Below are 20,411 nucleotides of genomic sequence, written 5' to 3'. Positions count from 1 at the left end.
GTGGGCAGGACGAAAGGGGGAAGACAGGAAAAATGTGCAACGGGAGTTCCGAGGGGGGTAAAGGGCAGTCATGTGCAGAAAACACAAAAAACAAATCCAAAAACGCAATTAAAAATTAATATCAGAAGATCCGTGAATCGAAATGAGGTGCAAGAAAAAGGAAAAATGTGCAAAAAGATGTGCCCAACAATCCTATCACATCAAAACATAGTTCTGATTAAGATAAGACACGTTCACGTGGGAAAAACCCAAAAAATAAATCTGAAAATGGGATAAAAAATTAATATTGGACGAACCGCTTGCCGGAAGGACATGCAGTAAGAAGGAAAAATGTCCGGACGAAGGGGGGGTACAGGGTTGTCACGTGAAAACGTAGTTCCGGTTGAAGTAGGAGGGGTTCATAGGCGAAAGACACAAAAAATACACTCGAAAATACATTTAAAAATTAATAATTAAAAATCTAGAAGGCGAAAGAGGGTGGAGGAAAAAGGAAAAAGGTGGGGGAAGGCACGGGGGACACGGCTGTCAAATCAAATTGGAATTCTGATGCAAACAGGGCAGGTTCACATGGAAAAATGTCAAAAAGACGCACGAAAAAGTCTTTAAAAAACCAAAAAATTAATATTGGACAAACCGTGCATCAAAATGACACGGAGTAAAAAGGAAAAATATCAGGGGGAAATTTTTTGTCAAGGCTATGACGTCAGATCATGGTTCTGAAGCAAGAAAAGCGCGTTCATATGGAAAACCAGCTAATTTGCGCAAAATACTTCAAAAAATAATAACTGGAGAACCGGGCATCGGAACAGGCGTAGGTAAAAAGGAAAAATGGTCAGTTCAGAGGGAGGAACATGGATATAAGGTTGGATTTGGACTTCGGTGAACGCAGGGTGCGTTCACATGGTAGGACAACAAGAGCAGGGAATGAAGGAAAACTGCAAGGGAACAGCCCCAAGGGTGGGTGGAAAATGAACGAGTGGGTGGGAAGGGACCCCATCAGGGTAAAAGCAAGTCATGGCATAGAGGCATTAGCAGGTTGAAGCATATGCAGAAGGGTAGGCAATGTAGACGCGCAGGGATGCGTACCCACACTTAAAACCTTAACGGATAGGGTTAACCGAGCAACAAGGACATAGGACCACACCATAGACCATCCACTAGCGTCCCCACACTTAAAACATGATCATCACTGAGAAACAAAAGTGGTAGGGTTAGAAAAACTTGGCCCATGTTGTCGGGAATCAAGGTTGATTGTCGACGGCACGTCCGGTGTTGTTGTCGGCTGCTGGAGCTACCAAGGCATATTCTTGGCACACGTCCTTCATGGCAAGGACCACGCGGTAACACCCAGGGAGGTAGTTGGGTGAAGGAATCGCAGGAAATTTGTCGATGGCGAGGGATATTGCACTCAACTCACAATCACTCAAATGGAATGAAAGAACAATCACTCGCCCCAGGACTAATATCACTCGAGGAAGAATGATTGAAACCCATATCTCATACCCATATTAGGAATCGACAGGGGAATGGTGCAGAGGGAGTATGCCAGGGTGCACAGTTGATGGTGCATTAGTGCGTCCAACCCATCTGGCATAAGTGCAAGGAGGAAGGCAAGGGAGCCTGACAGTGCAGTGTATAGAACAGGGTGACATGTCTTGTGTTGATGGCAAAGACCCATCCCATGGGTGCATAGGGAAACGAGAACATACCTGACTCCAAGTGTTGTAACATCCCTCAATCTCACCTCTCGGTAATTGATTGAAGAAACTCCTGTCACACTTAGCCCACCCTCTGTCTCACGCTCTGTTGATAGATATAGGAGGGCAACCTTTTCTTGAAACCCATTGATGTTATCCTCATAGTCACATGTGCAAAGGTTGTATGCCTTGTGCGCATTTAATGGTGCAACTGTGCATCCTGCCCTGTGCTGGCATACGGTGCGAGAAGGAAGGCCAGGGAGCCTTATAGTGTAGTGCACAAAAACAAATCATGCTTTGTGCATTGAGAGGCCCATCCTGTGCGTGCAACACTTCATTCACACTTCTCACCTCTCATTTGATTTGAAGGGAAAAGATTGGTCTCTCGGCCCACCCTCTGTCTCACTCGTTGTTGATAGTTACAGAGGGCAATCCATACTCATGTCCCCATCCGATTAGGATGAAAGCTCACGTCACTCGATTGTTTGTCGATGAAGATCGCGTCGTCAGTTGTTGAAGAGACGTACCCAGGGAGGTAGCCATCAAATCGAACATTGTGTTGGATAGGACATGTCGTCTGCTAGAGGACAGTTAGACGCTCTGTAGAGAGACCCAGGACATAGCATACCAAGGGAGGTAGCTTTGGAACTGGATCCTAGAAATTTCAATTGATGATGCCACTTTCTGGACTGCTGGGTGTTGCCATTTTTTCCACAGCCAGCTTCTCGCCCAAGGGTGTGTGCCACCTTTTCTTGGAACGAGGCCTGCTATGACAAGGAATTGCTTCCTTTTCTCCCATAACAGATTTGTTTTTCTTATCTTTTTTTTTCTTTTTTTTTTCTTTGTTTTCCCCTATTCCCGAGGGTGTTTCCACCTTTTCTCGAAGAATAGGTCGGCATGATAGGGACCTAATTCCTTTTCTCCCATGATCGATATGTATATTTTTTTCTTTTTTTTTCTTTTTTTTCCTCGAATTAAGCAAGGGAATGGTAGAAGGACCATGTATCAGAACCAACCTCGCCACTGTCGCTGGTGGAAAATGGAGGATAAGAGATCAAGGCCGGAAGATGGGGTTGAGGGGATAGAGGGTTGCGTCCACCTCATCAGGAGTAGCTGAAGAACGGCTATCAGAAGTAGCATCATAAGAAATACAGTGCCGCGCCAACGAGGGAAATGATCAAATAACCATGATTGTCAGGATCCCCAAGGAGGGAAGTACTTCTTCAGGCGATATCCATTGATCAGGAAGGGATCGTCAGAAGCATCAACGGTCTGCACTTGGACAGAGCCATTAGGGTTGACAGCAAGTACCTTATATGGGCCCATCCACCGTTGTTGAAGCTTGCCAGGAAACTTGCCAAATCGTGAATCATAGGCTAGGACCAAATCACCTTCTTTGAACTCCTTGTGCTTGATGAAGCTGTCATGGTAAGCCTTGCGTCAAGCTTGCATGGCTTCCATGTACTGTAGAGCCATCCTGCGAGTTTCGTCCAAACATTCCAAGTGCAGGAGACGGCGTTGTAGTGAATCATCGTCGCCCAAACGTTCTTTGATAGCCACTCTCAAAGAGGGTAATTCCAATTCAATAGGGAAAATAGCTTTTGTACCATACACGAGTTGGAAATGTGTCTGTCCTGTTGCTGCTTTATGGGAGGTTCTGTATGCCCAAAGGGCCTCTGTAAGTCGATCATCCCAATCACGACGATGTGCGGCAATCATTCTTGTCAGAATTGAGTAGAGGATGCGATTGGTGACTTCGACTTGGCCGTTGGCTCTGGGGTAATAAGGAGTGGACTTGCGATGGCGGATCTTATACAACTCTGTCAACTCTTCCATGACTTTATTAATGAAATGAGTGCCTCTGTCACTTACCAGCTCTAAGGGACTGCCAAAATGGGTGATGATATTCTCGTACATGAACAGGGCCACGCTGTTACCATCCTCCCGCTTTAGGGCTTTAGCTTCACACCACTTTGTGACATAATCCATACATACGAGGATGTATCAGTTTTGTTTCCTTCTGGTAGGAGGATTGATTGGGCCTACAAAGTCGATACTCCACTTCTCGAAAGGCTTCAAAGGAAGAATATGTTGCAGTGGCATGGCACTTGTTTTGGTGGGTTTCCCCATTCTCTAACAAGCATCACATCGCTTGCAGTAATCATAGGCATCCTTATGAAGGGTAGGCCACCAGTATCCGGCTCTAGCAGAGCCTTCCTGGCTGTGGCTTCTCCTGCAAAGTGGCCTCCACATGGCTCGTCATGGAAAGCCTTCAAAACAATCCCAATCTCATCTCCTGCAACACACCTTCTAAGCACTTCATCTTTGCCTTTCTTGTATAGTGTGCCACCTAGCAGGGTGTAGGGGGATGATTCTAACATAAGCTTCTTCCTTTCCCGACTAGAAATGCCAGGAGGGTACTATTGGGTTGCTAGTAGATTGGCAATGTCTGCATACCAGGGAGTTATAGTTTCTACCAAGAATAGGGAAGCATCAGGGAGGTCTGGATCATCCTGCTCCTCGTCTGTAGTTTGTGGGATACGCGACAGATGATCAGCCAGAACATGGGAACGACCAGGCTTGCTAATTACCTCAAAGATGAACTCCTAAAATAGAAGGAGCCATCTCATCATTCGTCCTTTCACATCTGCTTTATTCATCAAGAAGGACAGGGCCCCATGATCCATATAAAATTTAAAGTGGGTAGATAGGAGGTAGTGGCGGAACTTCTCTAGGGCAAACACCATTGCCAAGCACTCCAGCTCTGTCACACTGTATAGTTCCGTTCCCTATTAGTGACTTTTCGGCTTGCGTAATAGATGGGTTGATCTAATTTGGAGGAGCCCTTCTGGCAGAGAACTGCACCTAAGCCTTTAATAGATGCATCAGTGTGTACATGGAACTCTTTCGTCCAATCAGGAGGTTGCAGAATGGGTGCCTCAATCAGACATTGTTTTAGAGTGTTGAAGGCTATGTCACATTCTTCCGTCCAAGTAAACTCTTCATCTTTCCTCAAAAGCTTGTGCAAGGAGGTTGCCTTTGTTGCAAAATGGGCTATGAACCTTCTGTAATAACCCACATGGCCTAGGAATCCCCACAATTGTTTGAGGTTGGTGGGTGCTGTCAGAGCTGCGATCTTTTCGATCTTTGCAGGGTCTATTGATATCCCTTGTGCAGAGACAATGTGGCCCACCAGAACTCCAGAAGAGACCCCAAAGATGCATTTGTCGGGGTTGAGGGAAATCCCATACTCCCGACATCGATCAAAACATTGTTCCAAGTGGCCCCAGTGTTCCCGGATCAAACTATAGACACAGAAGTCATCCAAATATACCTCAATAAAGTCGTGCAGACGATTTTGGAATGCGGCCATCATGACTCGCTGGAAGGTAGCAGGGGCATTGCAGAGTCCAAATGGCATCACTCGGTAAACGTAGGTCCTCCATTCTATGGTGAAGGTTGTTTTGGACTGGTCTTCTTTTGCGATTTGGACTTGGTTGTATGCACTGAACCCATCCAGAATGGAATAAAGCTCATGTCCTACCATTGTGTCCAACAGTTGGTCTGTGAAAGGAATCGAAAAGTGATCCTTCTTTGTCTTGGAATTGAGCTTGTGGAAATCCACACATATTCACAATTTGCCATTCTTCTCGGGTACAACCACGATGGGTGAAACCCATTTACTATTTGCCATTGGATAGATGAACTCAGCTTCTAGAAGCTTCAGCAGCTCTGCTTTTACCAATGTGGAATAATTCGGGTTCATTCGCCTCTGTCGTTGCCGTACTGGCTTGGCATCAGGCTCCAAGTCAATATGATGCTGACATATTGTGGGATCAATCCCCTTTAGGTCTTTGTAGGACCACGCAAACACATCCAAATTCTCTTTCAACAAGTTGTACAAAGTTGAAAACTCCTCTTCTGGGAGGCTGCTACCCACCTTCAAGTGGCATTCAGTGCCATCTGCATCCACAAAGGTTAATTGCCTTTCACCTTCTACTTCACGGATGAAGGTCCCGCAGATTGCTTCTGGATACAGATCCGACTCCTTCAAGGGAGTGGTGTCCTCTTCTGATGTTCCACTAGAACCAACTTCTTCTTTTGGTGGAGACTTAGGTTGCTCCTTGAGATGTTGAAATGGGATTAGAGCCGTTTCGGGTTTGGTTTCAAGATTAGTTACCTCTTGTCTTGAAGACTCATCTTCTGATGACACATCTAGGAACGTCACATAACAAGGACCCTCTGATGCTTGTTGGGTTTGTGAGACTGGTGCTTTTTGGCACGGTGCATCATCATCATCTTTCTTTGGCAAGGATGGGTGAGGGTGGCATGAGCCACTGCTGAAAGATGGCTTATTCTTCTTAATCCATTTCTTATAAAGATTTTGGATATGAGAAGATCCATTTACCAGACCAAATGGTACCATCGCCATTCTGTCCCATAGCATGAGCTCATCTGCTTCTGATGCTTGTGGAACTTCTTCTTCATATATATCCTCTTCAGGTGGGATAGACTCTTCTGGCTCACTTTCATAACCTTGTTCTTCAATATCATCTCCCTCCTCTTCTATCTCTGTCTCTGTAGGAGCTCTGTAAGAGAATAACATATTCTTTGTTTCATCTTCTGCCTCTATCTCTGGCTCTACTATGGCCACGTAACAAGGAGAGCAGTACATCCATGCTTCTATCTCACTGTCAGAAGTGATTTCAGAAATCATTCCTGGTTCAGGCAGGAAGTATTCACCCATTGACAATGGCTTTGCATCTTTTGGGAGTTGGCTTACAGTATCCACTGTTAAGGAACATGCCACTGTTTTCTTGGGAAGGATGTGTTTGACAGCATCTTCGTCTACTGATGTTCCATCTGTAGACTCATTAGGGGAGTCAGAAGATAATTCCAAGGAGGTGGATCCATGTCCTTTTTGAGAACCATATAGCTTCAACACCACTTTATTAGGTCCTCCACCCAAGGTCAAGGTTCCTTTGAACCAATCCGTCCTTGCTCTGGCTTCAAAAAGCCATGGTCTAGTAACAAAGGTTAGGATGTACCATAAGAGTTTGGCTTCACCACCAGATAGGTTAGCCAATAATATTTTCCAACCACTGTAGTCTTCACATATGGGAGAATGCCCAAAGGCTTGATTCTACTCTGATCCGCCAGTCTGATGAGCCATTGAGTTGGTTACACACCTTGTAGGCCTAGATCCTTTATTGTCACATCCGTCATAATGTTCACTGATGAGCCACCATCAATCAGTGCATTTGCAATGAAGCAGCCTTCTATCCACATGCCAGTCTCTGGGGTACCCGGATCTAGGAAGGCGTTAGCTACGTCCACTTCTTTTACAGGCTCTGAATCTTTGTTGGATTTTGTTGCTATTGAGGGAGCAATCCTTAATCCATGTCTTCTTATCAGTATACTTTTGAACCTTTTTCGGCAACTGGGAGACAACACCAATAATTGTCGAAATGTGAGGTTTGGTTTAAAGGTATCTAGATCTTTGACCAGATCGTATTCCTTAATAGGATCCACTGGCTTTTCTAATCATAGGGAATGGGGCAACACCCATTTTCATTTTCCTTGTTTCTTCCAACAGGGGCATCATGGGAACTTCCTCTGCCACTTGTGGCACCTGCTCCTCTTCTATCTCCTGGACCTCTGGTCTTGTCTCTGGAACTGTCTCTATGACTCTCTGTGGCACTGTAGTGCTTTGTACGGCACTGTCAGGCTATGTTCTATTCTGTTCTTCTGGTGGAAGATTGAACTTCATTGTTCTGGCAGGAGGATTGTTTTCTTTCTGGATAGGTGGTTCCTTTTTCTTTGCACACGTGATGGCAGCAACTTCCAAATTCACTAAATTGGAGGCAGGCTCTTGGGCCTTGGCCGGACTATCAGTAGCACTGTTTTTCATTGGGGCTGGGCTTGGACAGTCTTTTGCAGTGTGGCCTTCTCCTTTGCATCGACTACATAAGAGCTTGTAATCCACTGACTTTCTGGGATTTGGACAATTTGGTGAGATGTGTCCCTTTTCTCCGCATCTGTAACACTCCACTTCTGATCTCTGACCACCGCCAGACTGTCTTCCTCTATAACTTTGGGAGGGAAACCTCCTTGGACCGAAATTAGGACCAAACTCTCTAGGCTTGGGTCCAATATCCTATGTTGTCATTTTAGATTCTAGCAAGTTGAATCTTGCGTCTTCTTCCTTTCTTCTCCTATCATGCATCTCCTTCAGAGAGCAAATGTCCTCTGTATGGTTCTTCCGCAAACAACAGTAGGAACAGAAAGCTCCAGGGATGGTTGGTTTTCGTGTACATTCAGTGGCTAAATGACCTACTTTATGACACTTACCACACCAAGTATTTGATCGCATCACATCTCTTCCTGCTCCTGCCACATTGGATATGCTAGCAATATTCACTTTCAGCGTCTGTAGCTACTTTGTAATCACATCCATCAACTCCTTTTTGATATTTGCAACTGAGTTGGATAAGTAATCCTTCAAGTTTTCTCCTCTTAAGGTACTGGCAGTAGGGTTTTGAGGAGTCTCTGTAATCATTGCATAAACAGGTTGGGCTGGCGTAGAGGGGTCTCTGTTCTGATTCTGATTCAGAGCTCCTGTTTGAACTGTTGGCTGTTGGCTCCAGTTGGTAGGGTTCCACTATTGCTGCTGATTTGGCATTGGGGAAATTGGTTGGGACCATTGTTGTTGTGGTTGAACCATCATGTGAGGCATTAATTGTGGCCACTGTGGATTTGGTGCACTGTATTGTGATACTAGGGGCATCTGTTGGTAGGGGTAGGGGATAGTCCCTGGAATTGCATTTGGTGGGTACATCATTCCTGGCATCAGAGGAGGTAGGACTCCTCTTCCTAGATTCATCGCCAATCTAGCTTCCACTTCATCGTATTGTTGAGATATCGAGCTCCACTCGTGATACGCCAGGGTGACCGTTGTATATTTATGTCACCGACTTGTCAGTTGCAGACGCGGTTGGTACACCGCCCATGAATAATAGCTACATGATAGCTATCCTTATCTACTCTAGTTCGTGGCTCAGTTAGTATGCCACCTTAGTTAGTTGAGTTTGGTTTGAGACCCATATATAGGGTTCTTCTATTTCTTTGTACTTGAGTTCTTTTGGCTTACACAACTAAGAAGAGGAAAACTGTTTTCAGCCTCCACCCTTGTGTGTCTTCCCCCATTGTGCAAGCAAGAAAGCTTCAAGCGAGACTCCTTCCTTCTCTCCCACAATCTTGACATGGTATCAGAGCCTTGTTCGTGGTAAGGAGCTCAAGAAAGCAAGCCAAGCTCGCGGTGTTCTGGTAAGAGGAGCAGTGTTGCTTTCATTTTCTGTTTTGGGAGCAGATCTCTGCAGGTAGCACAGCCGGAAAGTACAGGAGTGCATTGTCTCAGGTTGAGACGCCCTTCGCGGTGAAGCAACAGGGCGGTATATGCTACGGGAGAGGGCTTTAGCCCTCGGCGACCTTGTTTTTTTGATTTGAGGCCATTTCGGGGCCTGTTTTGCAGACGGAAGTTTTCTGCACGCACTCAGGAAAAGGCTCAGTTTTATGCTGTGCGACCACTGTTCTACAGGTCGGTGAAAAGTTACTGTAGAAATTGCATCGTATGCTTGTGCGCAGAGACATTGGGAGTTTCAGAATCATCCTTGGTTCCTGTTTATGCAAAATCGTCACTAGGAAGTGACTGTGTGGTCAAATACCACTTTCTCCAGTTTTGCAGATTTGCCCTTGTGAGGGTGAAGCTGTGTTTTTTGCAGTAACAGAATTTCTTGCAGTATTCTGTAATGGCATCTGATTCTCTTTCACAGATTGTCACTGAAAAGCTTGACAAGAACAACTTCCAGGCATGGAAGTTTAGAATGACGAATTTCCTTATGGGAAAAGGATATTGGGAATTTGTTGCAGGAAATGAAGAAGAACCAGTTCTTCCTGATGTTCCCAATCAACAACAAATGCAGGCATTTAAAACATGGCATGAGAGAGCCAGGAAAGTTATGTATTGGCTGTCTATCAGTATTTCAGACTCTATGATTGTGCATATTCAGGATGCAAGTACGCCAAAGGAGGCATGGGATACTTTGTCAAAAATGTATAGCACAAATACGCAAGCCAGGAAAATGCAGCTCAAGCAAGAGTTGCATAATGTGCAAAGAGAAAGTATGAGCATCAACGACTACCACATGAAGGTGAAGAAGATTGCAGATGCACTTGCTTCCATTGGGTCGCCAGTGGAAGATGATGATTTAGTTTCCGTGACCTTGAATGGTCTAGGAAAGGATTATGCACAGTTTCGGACATCCATTTCAGTTCGTGAAAGATTTCCTGATTTTGAGGAGTTGATTGCTCTTCTAATTTCTGAGGAACAGAGAAATGGTGGTGCATCTTCTTCAGGAGGAACTTCAAAAGAAGCTGTCTTCTACTCAAATGCTGGAAGAGGTAGAGGCAGAGGTAGAGGAGGCCGATTTGGAGGCCGTGGTAGAAATCAGAATATGCAGCAAACACAAGAAAACCAGTCCTATGGAGGAGGACGTGGTAACTCTAGAGGCAGGGGGAGCCAAAGAGGTCGTGGTGGATGGCAAAGAGGCCAAAATGCAAACAGTAATGTTGAATGCTACTATTGTGGTAAAATGGGTCATATGGCTAAAGACTGCTATAAAAAGCAGAATGACATCATGAATGGAAAACTGCAACAAGGGAATTATGCATCTTCTAGCAGACAGGGTGATGACAGAAATGAGCATTTGTTCATGGTGCAGCACATGAACAATTCTGTGACAAGTGCAGAAGAAAGCAATGGTGTATGGTACGTTGACTCAGGTGCATCAAACCACATGACAGGTCATGCAGAATGGATGGAGGATGCAAGGAAAATGGAAAAACCAGGATTTGTGGAGACTGGTGATGATACTGCACATCCGATTGTGCAGATTGGAAAAATTCCTTTGTCTATGCAGGATGGGAAAAAGAAATACCTGTCCGATGTATTTCATGTCCCGAATATCACCAAGAATCTGGTTTCAGTTGGTCAAATGGTTGAACAGGGCTTGCAGGTCAGATTTAATCCTCATGGATGCTTTGTTGAGGATATGAAAAATAAAGGTCGCTTGATAGCAAAAGGAAAGAAGAAGGGCAGAATGTTTACATTGGATGCAGACATGTCTGAATTGAGTGCAGCAATGTTTGCACATGGGACCGGTGTAGTTGCAGATATTGATATCTGGCATAAACGCATTGGTCATGTTAATGTACAGCGACTTAAATCAATGCAGGCCCAAAATATTGTTGCAGGATTGCCCAAATTCAAGGTTGCAGAAATGCATAAGGTATGTGAAGCCTGTCAGTTTGGAAAACAGGCAAGGAAACCATTTCCTAGACATGTTCAAGAGAGTGAGAAGCCATTGGAATTAATTCACTCTGATGTGTGGACAACTAAAGCTGCATCTCTTGGAGGCTGTCATTATTTTGTCAGTTTTATTGATGACTATAGCAGAAAAATTTGGGTGTATTTTATGAAAAAGAAAAGTGAAGTTTTTGGGCATTTCAAAACTCTTAAAGCTATGGTTGAAAAAGAAACAGGCTTGCAGATAAAATGCCTAAGGTCAGATGGAGGGGGAGAGTACCTCTCAAATGAGTTTGCAAAGTTCTTGCAGGAGCATGGCATAAAGCAGCAATATTCATGCAGTTATACCCCACAACAAAATGGAATTGCAGAAAGGAAAAACAGGCATATTGGAGAGGTATCTCGTGCCATGCTCAATGAAAAAGACTTGCCAGATTTTTATTGGGCTGAAGCAGTTGCTACAGCAGTCTACATAATGAACAGGACTCCCACTGCAGCAATACATGGAATGACTCCAGAGGAGAGGTATACTGGTAGGAAACCAGATATTTCTCATTTGAAAATTTTTGGTTGCATTGCCTATGTACATGTGCCAGATGAGCTGAGATCCAAGTTGGATCCAAAAGCTGAGAAGTGCATCTTTATTGGTTACTCTCTGCAGCAAAAAGGGTATAGATGCTATAACCCTTCTACTCGTAAGTTTACAGTGAGCAGAGATGTTGTTTTTGATGAGATGAGTAGCTGGTATAAACCAGTAAATGTGATTGATGATGAAGATGCACAAAATGGTAATGCTACACAGAATTCACAGCAGCAGTCACAAAATATTAGTGGACCTGGAGCGTCCTCTAGCAGTGGTTCACATTCTTCGCCATGGACAGGCAGATTGAGATCAGGAGAATCTTCTCAAAGCAATGCAGATAGTGGTATGCAGGTATCACGAAAAGGAAAAGAGAAGGTTGATCAGCCCATGTTTGATGTGAATGCAGGTCACTCTTATGTGGATGGTGAATCCAGTGGCTCAGAACAGAGCATTGATGATGAGTTGGGTATTCCTTCTATTGTTACACCTGGAGTAAGGAAGACCAGGGATGTTTTGAGAGCACCTGGGAGTGAACCTACTTTGCGCAGGTCTACAAGAGCTAGGTATCCTGTGGATAGGCTGAAATATGATGGATTTACAGCCATTCACTATGCATATATGGTCAAAGTGATACAGGAACCAGAACCCACATCTTTTGAGCAAGCCATGGGAAAAGAAAAATGGGAGAAAGCCATGGATGAAGAAATGGATGCCTTGGAAGCAAATGCTACATGGGAGTTAGTACCTTTGCCTAAAGGTAAGAATGCAATTGGCTGTAAGTGGGTTTATAAGGTGAAGCACAATGCTGATGGTTCTGTGAACAGATACAAGGCAAGATTAGTAGTCAAGGGGTATGCACAAACATATGGCATTGACTATGAAGAAACATTTAGTCCGGTTGCAAGGATGGCAACCGTAAGAGCAGTCATTGCTATGGCTGCATCAAAGGGATGGTCTTTACATCAGATGGATGTAAAGAATGCCTTCTTGCATGGTGATTTGCAAGAAGAGGTCTATATGGAGCAGCCACCAGGTTATGTGCATGCTTTTCATCCTGAGTTTGTTTGCAGGTTGAAGAAAGCCTTGTATGGCTTGAAGCAAGCACCTAGAGCATGGTCTGACAAGATAGGACAGTATCTTGTCACTATTGGCTTTCAGATTTCCAAGGCAGATTTCTCACTTTATGTGAGAAAAACAGAGAAAGGTATTATGCTGCTTGTCATTTATGTTGATGATTTGATTATGACAGGTGACAGTGATGAAGATATCCTTCATGTGAAAATGCTATTGAAGCAGAAGTTTGAGATGAAGGATTTGGGAGAGCTGCGTTATTTCTTGGGCATTGAGGTGATTAGATCACCAAGTGGGATACAGCTCTTGCAGAGGCAGTATGGATTGGACATGCTGTCCAAATATGGGATGACAGGCTGTAAGCCTATTTCAGTTCCTTTGGAGCAAAATGTGAAGCTGAGCACAGATGCAGGTGAGCTTCTAGAAGACCCTACTATGTACAGACGCATAGTAGGAAGTTTGATTTATATGACTATTACCAGGCCAGATTTGAGCTATGCTGTTGGATTGGTAAGTCAGTTTATGCAGGCTCCAAGGAAACCACATTTGGATGCGGCTAGACGCATACTCAGGTATGTGAAGTCCACATTGCAGTATGGACTATTTTATGAGACTGGGGTTCAAATACAGTTGCATGGATACACTGATGCTGATTGGGCTGGTAGTATTTCTGATAGACGATCTACCAGTGGATATGTGTTCTCTTTTGGGAGTGCTGCAGTCACTTGGAGCAGCAAGAAACAGCCTACAGTTGCCTTGTCGAGCACAGAGGCTGAGTACAGGGGTGCAGCAATGGCTGCATGTGAGGTAGCTTGGTTGCATAAGCTACTTTATGATATGCATCAGTCTACAGATGGGCCAGTTGTCATTTATTGTGACAACATGAGTAGTATACACTTGGCAAATAACCCAGTCTATCATGCTAGAACAAAGCACATTGAGGTGCATTATCACTATGTGCGAGAGAGGGTTTTACTAGGTCTTATTGATCTAGTTTATGTCAGCACAGAGGATCAGATAGCTGACATATTCACGAAGGCATTGGGCGCAGAGAAGCTGCGCAAGTTCAGAGACCTGCTTGGTGTGCAGGAATTGGGATTGAGCTCGAGGGGGAGTGTTGAGATATCGAGCTCCACTCGTGATACGCCAGGGTGACCGTTGTATATTTATGTCACCGACTTGTCAGTTGCAGACGCGGTTGGTACACCGCCCATGAATAATAGCTACATGATAGCTATCCTTATCTACTCTAGTTCGTGGCTCAGTTAGTATGCCACCTTAGTTAGTTGAGTTTGGTTTGAGACCCATATATAGGGTTCTTCTATTTCTTTGTACTTGAGTTCTTTTGGCTTACACAACTAAGAAGAGGAAAACTGTTTTCAGCCTCCACCCTTGTGTGTCTTCCCCCATTGTGCAAGCAAGAAAGCTTCAAGCGAGACTCCTTCCTTCTCTCCCACAATCTTGACACGTATAGTCTTACACCTTCTGTTGCAGCTTGTAGTGTGGCTGGTCTTTGCAGCTCCACAAACTTACAGATTTCTGGTTGTAATCCTTTGAGAAACACCCCCTTCTGAATTCCATCATCTAGATTATGGTTAGTCCATCTGTTCAGGATGGATTCCATTCGTGAGACATAAGCTTCTACTCTTTCTCCAGAGGGCTGACTTAGATTCATAAATTCCTCTCGCATCCGCTCTTCAAAACCTTCACGCCTGAATTTAGTGAGGAAGGCCAACTTCAGGTCGTCCCATGTGCCAAAAGTTCCTGCTGCTTGTCTCTCATACCACTGAAACGCCGCGCCCTTGAAAGTGGCGGGGAATATTGCTAACCAATGCTCAGGGGTTCTGGCATTGTTAGCCACACATGCTACCATAAACTCTGATACATGAAGATCGGGGTCTTCATTGTACTCTCCCTTAAAAACTGGCAATGGAACTACATTCGCTGGCCTGTCATCAATATTTCCAGGATGGATCTGGCTTGGAAGTGGACCTCTAGCAGGAGGAGGAAGGGCTTGATGTGCTATTGGGACTTTTGTAAAGAGTTCCGCAAGGGCGTCAAAGGCAGCTTCTGTTGCGAGCTCGTTCTCGGCTCTGATTTTTGCTCTCTCTCTTCTCACGTACCTCTGGACTCATTCTAATGCTTGCCTCTTTATTGCGTCATTCATCAGGGGGTTGGCTCCACTATGTTGTTAGTGATCCACAGAGGGTTAACAGAAGGCTTCAGTATCTGGAGGACTGTCTTGCCAACATTTCTTCTACTTCTTCCTTTTCAACGTCTCTGAATTCTGCTTTCATGCCACTGCACAGAGGAAGGTATTCGGTTCTGAAGGTGTCAAAATGCATACGTCTGAGCATTGTGGTGGTGCCATCATCATAGTAATGCCAGCTTCTGATGGTTTCAACAGTGTATGTTGTAAAGAACACTCTGTCTACCAACTTCTAGTGGGTTGCTAATTGAACAAACAGAAGATTATCAGTGCACCAAGCATCCCACGTATCTTGCTGTTGAGCATCTACGAACAAATTCCAACTCTTTTCCTTCTTGTCTTTGTGAACCTCTACAGACCAAGACTCCTGAAGCTTCTTCACAATCTCCCAGTTGATGATGTCTGGAAACTTCTCAATGAATGCCAAATCTTCCATGGATGGTCATTCTCTCTATTTTTGCTCTTCAGCTTGTTCCCAAACAGTTTGCCACCAAGATGCAAGTTTCTGCTGCTTAACAGGAAGAGGAAACTGTCCATCACATAGAGCATGCATCATGATGGTGATGTGTTTCCACCATTGTGGGATGAACTTCTTGTGGAAAGTGGCTTTGATTATGAGAAATTCCAACTCTTCAGTGGAAGAAGGAACTTTACAAACATCCATTGAATTCTTCTCTTCTTGGCAATGCCATTTCCTTCATTTTCAGCCTCTTCTGGTGCTTGTTGATGGCACCCTTCCCCGGCTGCGCACCAAAAACATGGAACCCCAAGAGGAACACCAAGGAAAAGGGAATTCTCTTGCAAGAAAATCTATCTTGTAACGTCAACAAGCTTGTTTATTAGGTTTTATATGATCACAATGAAGAAAAGAACACCAGGCACAACAAATCTTCATGCAGCATCATGTAAATCTTCCACGGATTTGATAGAATCAACCATATTCTTCAATATCTTCACGAAATCCATCAATATAACAAAGAAAGCAAAGGAATACACCATCTTTGAATGGAAATACATCACATAGTATTCATCTTCAATATCTTCATAGTCTTCTCTCTCAATCTCTCACATACAATCACTCTATTTCAATAGAATTGACTATCTCTGACTCTCTCTCTCTCTCTCTCTCCATTAATAATACATCATATCCTCACTACAATCTCTCATAATCACTCTCAATAATCCTTCTTAGGTCTTGGATATTCCTCCCAAGAGGTATGTCTGATATGAAGAGTCACCAGAGCCACTACAGTGTCCTTTCATAGCTCACTATTGTCACTTCACTCCAGTCTTCACTTGAGTCTTCAGCAGCTACTTCTTTCACTTATTTCAGCTCTTTTGCACTTGTATTCACCTCTTTTCAAGGCTAGAAAATTTTTCCAAGCTACACATACATTCTATAGAACACCTATAGAAGGTTACAAAACAGTCACAGTACAGTAACAGAACAGCTACAGTACAGAACAGAACAGAGACAGAAGCTCTACAGAAGACCTACAGAAGGTTACAGAAGGTCATCAAAACCTCATAACTCATACTCAAACCATTCCAAACTCTCAAAAACTATTCAATAAGCTTTCAAAATATCTCAATCCCTATCAATCAATACTCCATCCCTCCTTACAGAAGACAATCAAAACAAAACAGAACAAAATAGAAGCTATACAGAAGGTATACAGAACCAATCAGAACCTATCAGAACATCACAGAACCTCATATCTCCACTAATAAACATCATGAACTTCCAAAACACAATCAATATAATCCAAAACACTCTCAAACCACTTTCAAACCATTCAGCTCTTAAAAACAATAAAAATCAATAAAAAGTCATCTCATAAAATCAACCATTCAGCTCTTAAAAACAATAAAAATCAGCCAAAAAAATAGGTAATTTCCACACTCAACAGATGGAGGGAGAGAGAGAGAGTCAGAGATAGCCAATTCTATCAAAACAGTGTGATTATATGTGAGAGATTGAGAGAGAAGACTATGAAAACATTGAAGATGAATACTATGTGATGTATTTCCATTAAAAGATGGTGTATTCCTTTGCTTTCTTTGTTCTATTGATGGATTTTATGAAGATATTGAAGAATATGGTTGATTCTATCAAATCCGTGGGGGATCTACATGATGATGCATGAAGATTTGTTGTGCCTGGTGTTCTTTTCTTCATTGTGATCATATAAACCCTAATAAAAAAGCTTGTTGATGTTACAAGATAGATTTTCTTGCAAGAGAATTTCCTTTTCCTTGGTGTTCCTCTTGGGGCTCCATCTCCCTAGGGGTAGTACTAGTCTTCTCTATCGTGCACAAGACATAGTTCAATTAGTTGGGGAGATAGGTCGAACTCTAAGCAAGCTGAGAGTATTGTCCTGTACTTAAGGACCCAAACTGTGTATATATTTCAGTGCAGATATTATGTGAGTGCTCAGGCATACTTAGATATTACGTAGTTAGAAGACCGCGGCCTGGTTTCTCATAACAATGTGTGGATGAAGTGAAGTTGTCCATGTTGAGAAGAAGTACATGTGAATGTGTATGAGAAATCCTTTGTATTATGACTGCACGACGTTCCAAAATCTATGCCAAAGGTGGGTCCATCACTGAGTTTTCCTTTTGCTTGATTTGGTTCAGTCATGGTAGCCATCCACAGGCAGATGGTCGGCTGCATCAAGCATGTTGGTCCATCCAACCATCAGAGTATGCAAAATCTCCTGAAGTTGCTGTAGTGGTCTTCTTTAGCTGGGTAGCCATTCACTGAGTCACGATCATAGCCTGCAAGAGAAAGTTGTGCACTCCCTAAGGGGTGTGTCTGCCTCACAGTGTGGTGTAAGTGCATGTGTAGTGGAACTGGGAGATGGGTCTAACCTTGGGTAAGCCCTGGTAATGTCCCATACTTGAGGACCCAATTCATGTGTGGTTGGAGGTGTAGTGCAAAACTTAGGGTGACAGGTCTGGAAGTCATGCCCTTGATGTGCCCTAAGCGTGAAGTGGAAGAGAGGCTAGGTGTAAACCCTAGGTGTAGCGAGTGAAGTGAGCCCTCGTGCTTTTTTCTTTTTTCTTTTTCTTTTTCTTCTCTTTTTTTTTTGAAGAATTGCATACAAGGAAGATGTCCTGGCTAATGCCTATCACCATCAACTGGATTACGAGGTGGTCGCAAGCATTGGGATAGGAATGCATGACTTTGTAGATATTCTTTAATATTTGCTCGAGCCTTCAGAGGTGTGGATGATAAGAAAGGATGATTGCACCTCATGAAGCGGGTATCACTCATATCCTCTAAGATTTCTAGGCAAAAGGAGGGAAGCAGGGTTGCCCTCATCATTAGTCTAGTCATGGCTCTACTATCTATCCCTAGGTTGATGTCAAAAAAGAGTGGAGGGAGGTGGGCTTCCTCGGCTGCAGGTCTCTGCATTATTAGGAACTTGATAAGCATAAGATAATTACAGGTAGTTAAGAAGGTTGGATCTAGGCAAGAAGAAAAATCTCCAAGGAAGCGGTTGATAGATGGGAGGAGATCCTCTAACCTAAAGACTAGTCATTCCTCGGGGCTCCGGGCATTAACATTATATATCTTAGGAAAGTCAAAGTCCCCATGAATATTTTGATCATAGTCAACTCCATGCCTACAAGGGTAGGGAATGTAGATGGGGTCGATGCGTTCTTCAAGGAGTGAGCTGCGGAAGGTGGTCCACGTATCAAAATTGGTATCCCAAATCCTCCTCTGCCACTTTGGCTGTGCCTCGTAGCCTTGGATGGTTTTGGGAACCTTGTTTACCTTGTCTTGCCAGTAGTCTTCAGGCTCTTGCCTCCATCTGGTTATTATGAGGCTTCTTTCCTCTATCCACCTGTTTTCAAGATCATTAGCTAGATCCTTGCTCTTGGCTAGAATACCTAGAGGCAAAAAGCACAGTGCAGAGAGTATGGATAAGCAAATGAAAGTTCAAACGGCCTCGTCTTGAACTCCCGTTGACGCCATATGACCAATTCTTGAGGCCAATCGATAGGTTGGGGATCCCCCCGTAGTGGTACAGGCTCTTCAAGGAATTGTCTTGGCAGTGATCGTGCTCTGTGTTGGGCTTCCTTTGCTAGTTCTTGTCTTCTTCTTCTAGCTGCCGCAATGTGCTCAGGCATATGGGCATCTTTGGGCTCTTCAGGCGAGAGGTCTGGTAGACGCGGACTGGGCATTCATTGTTGCTCTTCTTTAGCATCCTGCTCAAAGTTCGGACCCTCTTTGACATTCTGCTCTATAACTGATGGAACCGCTTGTGGTAGTGGTGGTGGTTGCTCATGCTCTTCAAACCCAAGTTCCTTAAGATCAACAGTAGAGAGGCCGGCACGGCGTAGGTAGTGAAATTGCTGCTCTTTTGTGATTCCTGTGCCTATTGGAAGCTCCCGTTCCTGAAGGCCATACTTTAGTGCTCGGGTGGTCAGTTCTACCTTCCTTCTTACCTTCTACACTGAATCATTGCCCTCCGCCTGGGTGACATGTAGTACTGTGCTGAGAAGGCTTGCCTTTGTGTGTTGGCATATACATCAGTAGCTTCTGCCCTGGACTCCACAAGCACTCTCTCGCACTCAGCCCCGCCAAGCATTCTGTTAAATCCCTAACTCTTTTAAAATTGTTTCTTTCCCACTCACTAGCTCTCTCGTCCATCTTCTTTCTTCCCTCCTCCAACTCACTTGCCAAGGTTGTCACAACCTGCTGCTACTCATTCGTTAAGAACCAGAGTTGGTTCCTTTCCCTAGATTTTCGAGCTAGCTATTCTTCACATCAATTTCTTTTTCCTGATTTGCAATGCTGAATCTTTTTTCTACCTCAGCAAATAGCTCTGACTTTTCTTGCACAAGCTGCTCGTGACTTTGGATCTCTACAAAGTGCAATCTTCTTTGGGTGAAGGCCATGGCCATGAGGGCCTCTATGTCTCCCTTGGTGATCTCCAATGCATCTTGCAGTCCTTGTGCCTCATTCTGCAGCCTTTGTGCTTCTGCTGCGGGAATTCCTGGTCTTTCCTGTTTTAGGAACTCTATTTCCCTCACCAATCTGTCTTGTTCTTCAAGTTCATACCATAGCTGGAAAGCTATGGCATCTTCTTGTTGCTCACTTGGCTCGCCCTCCTGAGCTTCTATCTGTCTGTACCTTTCTAGTTTGGCAGTTCTTTGTTGCAAGTTAGCATACTGCTGCACTAGTAACTTCAAGCTTCGTTGTTCTACCACCAGGTTTTTCTCTTCATCTTCTAGCCTTTGTCTTAGGCAGCTCTCATTGTCCTAGGCTTCCTTGGTCTTTTCTTCCAGCCGATCTTGTAGAGTTTTCACTTCCCTTCTTCGATCGGCTCCTTGCTTTGAAACTTCTAGCCTTAAGGCTGCTGAAGTTTCCTTTTCTTTCTCTAACTCCACCAGGCCTATCTTCTTTTCTTCTTTTTCCTTGTCCAATTGTGCTAGAAGCTCAGCTACATAAGTGTCATAGTCGGCATTAGATGG

The sequence above is a fragment of the Lygodium microphyllum genome, chromosome 1 (assembly GCF_053477565.2).
Source record: "Lygodium microphyllum isolate KBCC chromosome 1, Lygodium_microphyllum_v1.1.10, whole genome shotgun sequence".
NCBI classification, from domain to species: domain Eukaryota; kingdom Viridiplantae; phylum Streptophyta; class Polypodiopsida; order Schizaeales; family Lygodiaceae; genus Lygodium; species Lygodium microphyllum.
This window is presented reverse-complemented; position numbering follows the sequence as displayed.